This window comes from Palaemon carinicauda, chromosome 10, assembly GCF_036898095.1.
Source record: "Palaemon carinicauda isolate YSFRI2023 chromosome 10, ASM3689809v2, whole genome shotgun sequence".
Classification (NCBI taxonomy): Eukaryota; Metazoa; Arthropoda; class Malacostraca; order Decapoda; family Palaemonidae; genus Palaemon; species Palaemon carinicauda.
In genome coordinates this window covers 96,708,261-96,718,260 of record NC_090734.1, presented here as the reverse complement: position 1 = coordinate 96,718,260, position 10,000 = coordinate 96,708,261, and the positions used below count along the sequence as shown (strand labels likewise).

The 10,000-nt window shown below is 37.2% G+C and overlaps 1 pseudogene; it reads left to right on the top strand.

The window, feature by feature from the left end:
• The first annotated feature begins 2,147 nt into the window (after nt 1–2,147).
• Nucleotides 2,148–3,007, top strand: LOC137648443 (uncharacterized; annotated as a pseudogene).
• Nucleotides 3,008–10,000: the final 6,993 nt, after the last annotated feature.

The following is a 10,000-nucleotide window of genomic DNA, read 5'->3' as shown; positions in this document are numbered from 1 at the left end:
ATATATATATATATATATAGATGGATAGACAGATGGATACTGTATTTAAATTTTATCCCTTATCATTACACAAAATGGATTCCGTCTCGTGAATGGGTGATTTTAAAGCAATTTTCTGAGATTGAGATAATTAAATTACTAAATGATCCCAACTTGTAGTTTCAACAGAAATAGAGAAATAAATTTGTCCCAAATACAGAACATCACTTCAAGAAGAACGAAGGAGTTAAAAGTCTTCCATGAATAAAGAAAACAAAATAGCCGTCTTGTATTCCGAGGAGACGAAGAGAGCATCCGTTACTGTTGGGTAATTGGGTTTTGCTGAGAATTCCTGCCAATAATGACGTTCTTCAGATCGGGTAAGACGATATTTCTCTCTCTCTCTCTCTCTCTCTCTCTCTCTCTCTCTCTCTCTCTCTCTCTCTCTCTCTTTCTCTCTCTCTCTCTCTCTCTCTCTCTCTCTCTCTCTAGTAGAATAGCCAAATTTGCCGACGATACTAAACGTGGCATTAAATGCGGTTAACTCAGATGTAGAAGCCTTGAGAGAGAATCTAATGAAGCTAGGAGAATGGTCCAAAAAAGGGCAATTACATTTTAACTGTAAAGGCATGTACATAGGTTATAATACCCCCCAATCAGAATAATTAATGCTGGGAAAAGAAATAGAAAGTGTTGACCAGGAAGAAGATCTCGGTAGTAATATTAGCAAGGAGTTAAGGTTCACCAAACAGAGCATAAGCGCTGAAAAGAAAGCACAAAAACTATTAGGTTACATAAAGAGACAATTCACATACAGAAACAAAGACACAGTACTACAGCTGTACACGTCAGTAATAAGACCCAATCTAGAATACTGAGTCTATTTCTGGGCTTCAAGTATTCAGAAGGGTATAGATAGACAGGAAGCTGTATAGGCTAGGGTCACCAAACTTGTTCCAACACTAAGGCAATTTGGATATAGACGGAGGATGGAACGTTTGAACTTGTTTGAGCTACAAACCCGACGACTATGGGAACAGTTAATAGAGGCCTTCAAAATTATTTAAGGAATTATAAATGTATATACCAACAATCTATTCACGCTTAGCATAAATCAGCACTGAGATCCAAACGGGAACTGAAAAGATACAACACCACTCAGTGTGGCAAAATATCCCCATTGGAAAATTGTGGTAGCTCATGTTAAAATCTATAGTTTGCCTTTAGTGTGGTTCAATCTGGCCACAGGAATGACTTCAAATTTTATTGGCAATCAAAGTCACACGAACAAGAATTTGTGGCTTTAGCCTGACGCAAAATTGGCAATCACACTTTGCAGGATGTTGGGAAAAGGCAAGATCCTGCTCGGCAATTGAGAAATTGTTCTTCAGCGATGGACTTTGTGTTAAAGTTGGCAAAATGTTATTCAATAGATAAGAGAGAAAGTTTGGAGATATTTCTTCAGTAGTAAAGAGTTTTCACGAGATTAGTGAGATATGAATGAGATGAGCTAGGAATATCGCGATAAAACTGTACTTCATTTAAAGAGGGGTATATTAGTTGGAATGAAATGGTTATTTTGATTTGCTAATGGGAAGGTTAAGTTGAAAATCGAAGAGAGAGTGAGGTCCATTCCATCGGAGGAGAAATGGAAAAAAAAATCTGTTTGCAAGTCTAGAATATAAAGATTCAGTTAAAAAACTGATTCAATTAGTAAGTTTACAATATAAAGATTCAACAAAAGAAAAATCAGATTGTAAGTCTAGAATATAAATATTCAGTTGAAAACATGATTCAATTTTTAAGTTTAGAGTATAAAGATTCAATAAAAAAATCAGTTTGTAAGTCTAGTATATAAAGATTGAATTAAAACATAATTACTTGACTAAGATCTTAACTGTGAAAAGCCCAAATAACTTCTTCCAGGGCCGGATTTAGGGGGGGGGGGGGGGGGGGCAAAGAGGGGCACCTGCCCAGGGGCCTCCACATTTTAGGGGGCCTCAAAAAAAGGACCCAGGATTAAATAATTTTTAATTTCAGTAAATATATAAGGAATAAAATCACTTATTCAAGGATATCACCCAATCTGTGAAGCTCTTGCCAAAATAGCAAGTGATGAAAATGAGCTAGCCTAAGAACGATATGAGGCCAATGGACTCCATGACAAGATGCTCAAATTAGAGACTGCCATTTATGTTGTTTTTTGGCATGACATTCTTGGCCGAGTTGATGCTACAAGTAACTCTTTGCAAGACCCAAAACTTGATCTGAATACAACAGTAGCAGTGTTGAAGTCCTTGGAATGTTTTGTACGTGAAAATCTAGAGTGCTTTCATATTTATGAGAAGGGACAGGACTTATCTGGAACCAATGAATATTCTCCACCACTCATTCGTCACTGCAATGTGCGCCTGAATCCGTTGGATTATGGACGATCTGAAGAAGCAACTCTTTCTCACTCTGAAAAGTTTCGTGTTGATAATTTTCTTCCAGTAATTGATTAGTTTTTGAGTTCCCTTAATCAACGTTTGAAGGCCTTTGAGAACACCTGTTCCCTTTTCGGTTTCTTATCTGGACTAGAATCACTGAGCTGTACTGAAATAGAAGCAGTTGCAGTAAAATTAGTTTGTGAATATAAAGATGATCTGGATCAATCACTTGGTGTTGAACTTATACTGTTTGCAGCTTTTTTCACCCAGTTTCTGGATGATTATGTTAAGACTGAGAGCTTTGGGAAGGAACATTTCCTTTACAAATTGCTGCTAGACAAGAAAGTTACAAATACTTTTCCTAATGTTGAGATAATGCTATGGATGTACTTGGTGCTTATGGTCACAAATTGCTCCGGAGTACGTTCATTGTGCAAAATGAAATATATCAAAACAAACTTCTTACTACAATGCATCATGATCGACTCAGTCACCTGGCTTTGAAGAGCATTGAGTATGACATCCTCAGAGACATTGACTTTGACATATTGATCACCAAATTTGCAAGGGCCAAGTCTCGTAAAGTGTCTGGTCTGTAAATACAAATACCGCTATAGTTTTTCTATTCTACGGAGAAACTTGGTTCTGATTTTAAGATTGGCGGCACTGAGTATTGGTCATGCTTCTTAATCACCTTCCAAAAATGGTTAGTTTGTACAGTCAGGTGTGAAGAGCCCAGATGAGTGAAGGCAAACTAACATATTTAGATTTATGGTAATAAAACATATGCTATTTATTTGAAATTGCTTTTCAAAATCTTTTTATACTCCAGTGTACAGAGTCAGGAGAGGTAATTTTGCACAAGTGATGAAGATGACCAGAATCATGATTTCCCAGTGGAGCTTACAGCGACAACCCCCCCCCCCCCCCACACGCCCCCCCCCACCCCCACCCCCAGGGGTGAGGCTTGCTTCGCTCGTCACCCGCCTCAAGCAGGGTGGGCCTCCACACATATTGTAGATTGCCTAGGGGAATCCACATGCCTAAATCCGGCCCTGACTTCTATTTTGCTATGAGTCTTTAGGCAAGGGAGATCACGTAGCATATTTTTGATAATATTTTTATTCATATTGAAACACTACTATGTGGAATTAAAAGTTTCTATTAACACAAAAACATTAATACTCTATTTTTCTTTTTTGTTAGTGCCATGATTATACTATAGGATTCCAGCAATTTTTTAAAATTTACTTAAAACCAAGATTAAAGGATGCAAAATTAATATGGTTTTAAAGCCCTAAATCTCAAAGTTCACTGAGAGAGAGAGAGAGAGAGAGAGAGAGAGAGAGAGAGAGAGAGAGAGAGAGAGAGAGAGATTTCACTTTGATCAAGAATTAGCAGTATGCTATCGGGAAAATGACTTTGTTTTACAAAAATATCATATTAAGAGATCCATGAGTTTCTTGTTAATAAGAAGTGAAGCTAAGACGGACAAAGGAAATTGCAACATTAAGGAAGCATCAAGGAATTAAGGAACATTAAGGAATTCTCAAGTCATTGTTCAATGACTTAAGAATTAGCTGAAAATTATCAGAAAACCATAATGATATTGCCTTTGATATATCTTTGACGGAAATGATTTTATAATAGAAATGATCATAATACTTTTGTCTTTTCATTTCTTATGTATACTGGGCCGACTCAGATTTCTCATGATAATCTTTGGTTTGTTCTATAAAAGTGAAATGTAGGAACATAGTTGCTTAAATTGGGTTATTCATAATGTCACCCATCTGCCAGATTGGCATCTTAATTTTGTATATAGCTCTAATTTTAAGTTTTTGTGGAAATGTACGGTTCATTCCTGTATCTGTTTTTAACATCCCAGGCTGTATCTTTAGTTATCCCCTTCTCAGGGTGCTTTTGTTTTCCCCTCCTTCTTTAAGTTTTCTTCGGCCCACCTATTTCATTCATAGTTAGTCTCACCTGGTCCTCTACTGTGATAAGTGTCCTATTGGAGTAGCTGTCTTTTTATTCTTCAGTTTTTGCGATGTATTAATGTTTTTTTATATAAATCTTGAGTGAACCTTAGTGAAACTGATTACGTAACTTATATTTAAAATTTAGTATATCAAGGATTATTGATTTTGGTATTTGTGTGGTGCAGGATTGTTTGAGTGTTTCCTGGTTTATGCGGTAAGAAAGGCATTAACGTAATTATGTACTGTTTCAATATTAAATATTAAAGTGTTAATTTTTGTTTTTTGAAATTAAACCTTTCCTTACTTATTTTATGTGACCTATGGAAGAACTTTTTATTCTCAGAACCTTGGCCATAAAGCCGTCACATAAATTGGGGCCTGTCCGGGAGCTATCTCGTTTACCGTATTGAGGATTCATTCAGTTAGACAATTATCGCTGCAAATAGTGTTCAATGTTATTAGTTTCACTCAAGATTTATTATAAACATTCTGAATACCTGTTATTAGGGTTAATGATATATATGTGCGCGCTGTGAAACCATTTGCGTATTATTGTTTAGAGACGGTTTGCTGTTTTGGGTAATGTTAACGCAGTAGTATATTTTTCATTTTCGCCCTCACCAAGTCAACGACTCCTCGAGACTCACGAGAGCTACCTGGAAGCTCTTATCCATATTTTGTCCTTATATAATTACATCTACGACTTGTGCAGTCATTTCCCCTGGGTTGGACGATACCAGGATCGCGTAGTTTAGACGATAGGTGAAGAATCGTTTAAACCTTTATTTACTTTATTTTTTCTCTGCGCCGACGTTCAAAGTTTGTAATTTGTCATTCAAGTTGTTTGGAGTAAATAAAGCTTGTTTAGGACCAACGGGTTATTTCCTTAGTTCCTCCATATCAGCTTGAATCGGGAATGTAAAAATTGTTTTCACTCCCTCGTGTTCTTTATTACCTTTTGCTTTCGAATCGGGAGTCTCCCTTTTTCCTAAAAACCCTAAAATAATCTTATTACTTGTAATGTTTGTTGTTTAATTTTGTCGGGAAACTATAAACTCGCTAACATAATAATTTTGTATTGTGGTTTGTAATGCATTTACTTGAATGGCAGCTTGAATGTGTTGGTGTATTATAATTGTAAAACAAGAATTCAATTGTTTACTAAAGGAAGTTTTCTTTAACTTTAACCATGGTTCAATTTAACGTTCAGAAGTTTGATGCGGATCCCTCTGCTGCGTTAGCTAGTATCCCAAATGCTAAGAAACTAGAGCTTCTCGAGTTAGCTAGTCATTTGTCAATTGCAACTAGGAGTAGCATGCGGAAAAATTAAACTCGCAACCTGATTCTTGAGCATTATATGCGTGTCGGTAAACTAGGCAATGAAGCTAGACAGTATATAACTCGTGAACCAGCAGTACTAGCCCACGAGCAGCAGTTAGAATATGAGCACATTTCCCTTGAACGCGAGAAACTTGCGGCACAGAAATTAGAATCAGAGAGACAATTTGTATTGTTGGACAAACAAGCCGAAGAGAAACGGTTAGAGTCAGAGAGACTAATGTCGAAACTTGAATTAGAATTCGAGATGGAGAAAGCTAAACTTCAGTTAGCTTTAGAGAGAGAGAGAGAAAGAAAAAATGGACTATGAATCGTCGTTAGCACTTAAATTTGAACAAGAAAAAGCAAAGCTTTCAGAGAGAATAAGGAACATGAAATCTTGGTTTTGGAAGCTCAGGAGAAACCCTTTGATTTAGCAAAAAACATTAAGTTGGTTCCCACATTCACAGATTATGACCCTGAATATTATTTTAAGACTTTTGAAGAGACTGCCTTGCATTTGGATTGGTCACGCAATCAATGGGTTTGGCTCTTAAGGCCCAAATTAACTGGGAAAGCTGCCAAAGTTTGTAGACATCTCGAAAATACTACAGATTACCAGAATGTTAAACAAGCAATCTTGGATGCTTTTTCAATCTCTGTCGAGGGATATCGTCAGACCTTTCGTAACAAAACTAAGTTCACAACTCAAACCTATGTGGAATTCGCTTCAGAGAAATTAAGGGAGTTTAGGAATTGGGTAAAATCTGCTGCAGTAAGTACTTTTGCTGAATTAGAGAATTTGATTGTACTTGAAGAGTTTAAACGATATCTTCCTTTGAATATTATGATGTATTTATTGGATAGGGAAGAAAAAGACTTGTTAAAGGCAGCTTCTTCTTACTCTTTAATACACAAATTTGGCAACAGTAAGAGAACCGACCAGAATGTAAAACCATTTCCAGCTAAAAACTCTGAAACTCTGACTGATATGGCAAAAGCGTCTAATGTTCGTTGTAGTTATTGTAAGAAAGACGGTCACACAATTAAAAACTGTCCAGATCCTAAATGTAAAACTTCCTTGCCTTTTCGGAACCCATTTAACTCTTTTCTTAACTTTAAAGGTAAAACAGATGGTCAGATTAAGCCTGTCTCCCATATCAATTCTGAAAAGTCTGTAAATCTATTTGATGATTTTACTTTTGCTGGAACTATTGCTTTGAACTCTGATGGGGATAAGTATAAAGTCAGGATACTTCATGACACAGGTGCTTCGCAAAGTTTACTTTTGAGAAATGCTCTCCTAAATATTGAAGTTAACGTAACTAATGAACATGTTCTCGTGAAAGACCTTTCACAAATATCTAAAGTTCCCCTTGCTAATGTTCATCTTGAGAAGGGTAATGTGCTGGTAGGCATAAGGGATATTAAATTTCCAGTAAAAGATGTAACTTTATTATTGGCTAATGACCTTGCAGGACGTTTGGTAGTTCCCAATGTCATTGTAATGGAAAAACCTGTAGGTGAAAACATTGAACCTGATCCCGATTGCTCTGTAAATCTTTCTTGTGTGGTCACTCGTAGCCAGAAATCTAGTTCAGATGAATCTAAAGTCACTTCTGTAAATTTTGAAGCACGAAATGTTATGAGTAGAGATAACCTTATTAAAGCTCAGAAGCACGATGACATTTTAAGTAAGCTTCATGACCAATTGGTTTCTAGAAGTGAGATTAGCAAATCCCCATGTTTTTATTTTGTATCCGATTTGTAAATGAGGTTTTACCGTTCCCCTAAGAGAGCTAGTGAAGACACTTGTAGCGAAAAGCGACAAATTGTGCTACCTGTTTCGGTTAGGAATTCTGTAATGGAAATAGCTCATGATGCCTATGGAGGACATTTAGGAATTCATAAGACCTATTGTAAGATTTTGAATTGTTTCTTTTGGCCTGATATGAAAAAGGATGTAGCAGAATTTGTTCGCACTTGTCATGTATGTCAGATATCAGGAAAACCTAACCAGGTAATACCCAAGGCACCTTTACAACCGATCTTAGTCCCTGATGAACCTTTTAGTAAGATTGTCATAGATAACGTTGGTCCTTTACCAAAAACCAATAAAGGTAATCAACACTTGCTCACTATAATATGTCCTACGACCCGATACCCTATTGCCATCCCTCTTTGTAACATTTCTGCTAAGAACATTGCTATTTCTTTACTGAAAGTTTTCACGAATTTCGGTATCCTAAAGGAAATACAAAGTGATCGAGGTTCAAATTTCACCAGTAACCTTTTTGCCTAGGTACTTGAAGAACTAAATAATAAACAAACTTTGTCTGCTGCCTATCACTCAGAGTCTCAGGGTGCCCTCGAGCGTTGACACCAAACTATCAAGAGTATGCTTTGGAAATTTTGTGTTGAAAGTCAACTTGAGTGGGATGAGGGTATTGATTTTCTTCTCTTTGCTATCAGGGAAGTTCCCCATGAGCCCCCTGGTTTTTCATTCTACGAGATGTTGTTTGGGAGGTCAGTTAGAGAACCTCTTTCAGTAATTAAAGACGAATGGTTGAACACCCCTTCTGAGTCTATCCAAACCATTCAACAATATATGAATAAACTTAAAAACACATTAATGCAGGTTAGGAAAATTGCTGGGAAGAAATTAAGGGGTCAACAGATCTTAATGAAGAGAAACTATGATAAAGCTTGTAAAGTTAGAACACTTAATTAAACCTAATGACCTTGTGTTAGCCTACCTTCCTGTCCCTGGTTTCCCTCTTAAAGCTAAGTTTTGTGGGCCATATCCCATCATGAAAAAATGTAAACAATAATACTTACATTATCAGAGCTCCAGATCCTAGAAAACCCACTCAGATCATTCATGTTAATTTACTCAAGGCTTCTCACTCTAGGGAAACTGGAAATGGTTCTAGTGAGATGGTTGTTAATCTTAATTTTAAGATAAGAGACACCAGGAGAGGACAATGCATTGGAAGACCTTATTGCTTCCTCCATGCCACAAACCTATACAGAGGTTCTAAATAACCTGGAGCTATTCTTGAGCCAATCTCTAGCCATTCAACTCTCTTTAATGATTTTCCCAGGAAAAGTGATTTGCTGCTACATGACATCGAGCTGGTTCCTGGTACAACACCCATTCATCGGCAGTTCTATCGTGTGGGTCCTGAGAAGAAGAGCAAAATGAAGGAGGAAGTCTAATATCTTCTCTGGCATGGTCTAGCAAGACCGAGTAAATCACCATGGGCTTTACCTTGCATCCTAGTTCCAAAAGAGGACGGTAGCTACAGATCTTGTACAGTCTATAGAAAGATTAATAATGTCACCATTAAAGATTCCTACCCTTTGCCACTCATTGATGATTTAATAGATTCAGTAGGACAAGCCAAGTTTGTAACTAAGATAGACCTCTTAAAGGGCTATTATCAGGTAGGATTAACTGAAAGAGCTAAGTTAATATCTGCTTTCATTACACCCTTTGGACTCTTTCAGTACGAGGTCATGCCTTTTGGCCTTACCAATGCCGCATCTACTTTTCAGGGCCTTGTAAACTTCATCATCCAAGATTTGGAATGTGTTTATTGTTACCTTGATGATATAATAGTCACTGGACAGACTTGGGAAGAACATGTGAATAGGCTCAAGTGTTTGTTCAGTAGGTTAGAAGAGGCTGGATTAACCATAAATCTTAAAAAATCTGTCTTTTGTAAAGCTACTATTACTTACTTGGGCCACATTGTTGGGATGGTAATGTTCGACCAAAAACTGCCAGAAGGTCCTTACAAAGATTCTTAGGGTTAGCCTCATACTACAGGAGATTCTGTAAGAACTTTTCTTCAGTTGCTGCCCCTTTAACATCCCTAACCAGTCCCAAAGTTAAATTAATTTGGACTGAAGAATGTCAAGCCTCTTTTGAAGCCTTAAAACTGTTTTTGATAAACAACCCTGTTTTTAAATCCCCAGATTTTAACAAGCCTTTTATCCTTCAAATCGATGCTAGTGATGCGGGAGCTTGAGGGGTGTTACTCCAAGAGTCAGACGGTATACTTCACCAAGTCAGCTACACCTCCACTAAGTTCAAGCATGACTAGAAGTCCTACAGCACCATTGAGAAGGAAGCACTTAGTTTGGTACTTGCCCTGGAAAAATATGAATGCTACTTACTAGGTGCTGCTGAGGTACTAGTCTTCACCGACCACAACTCCTTGACCTTCCTCGACAAGATGAAGTCCCACAACCAACGTCTACTACGCTGGTCCATCTATCTGCAGAAGT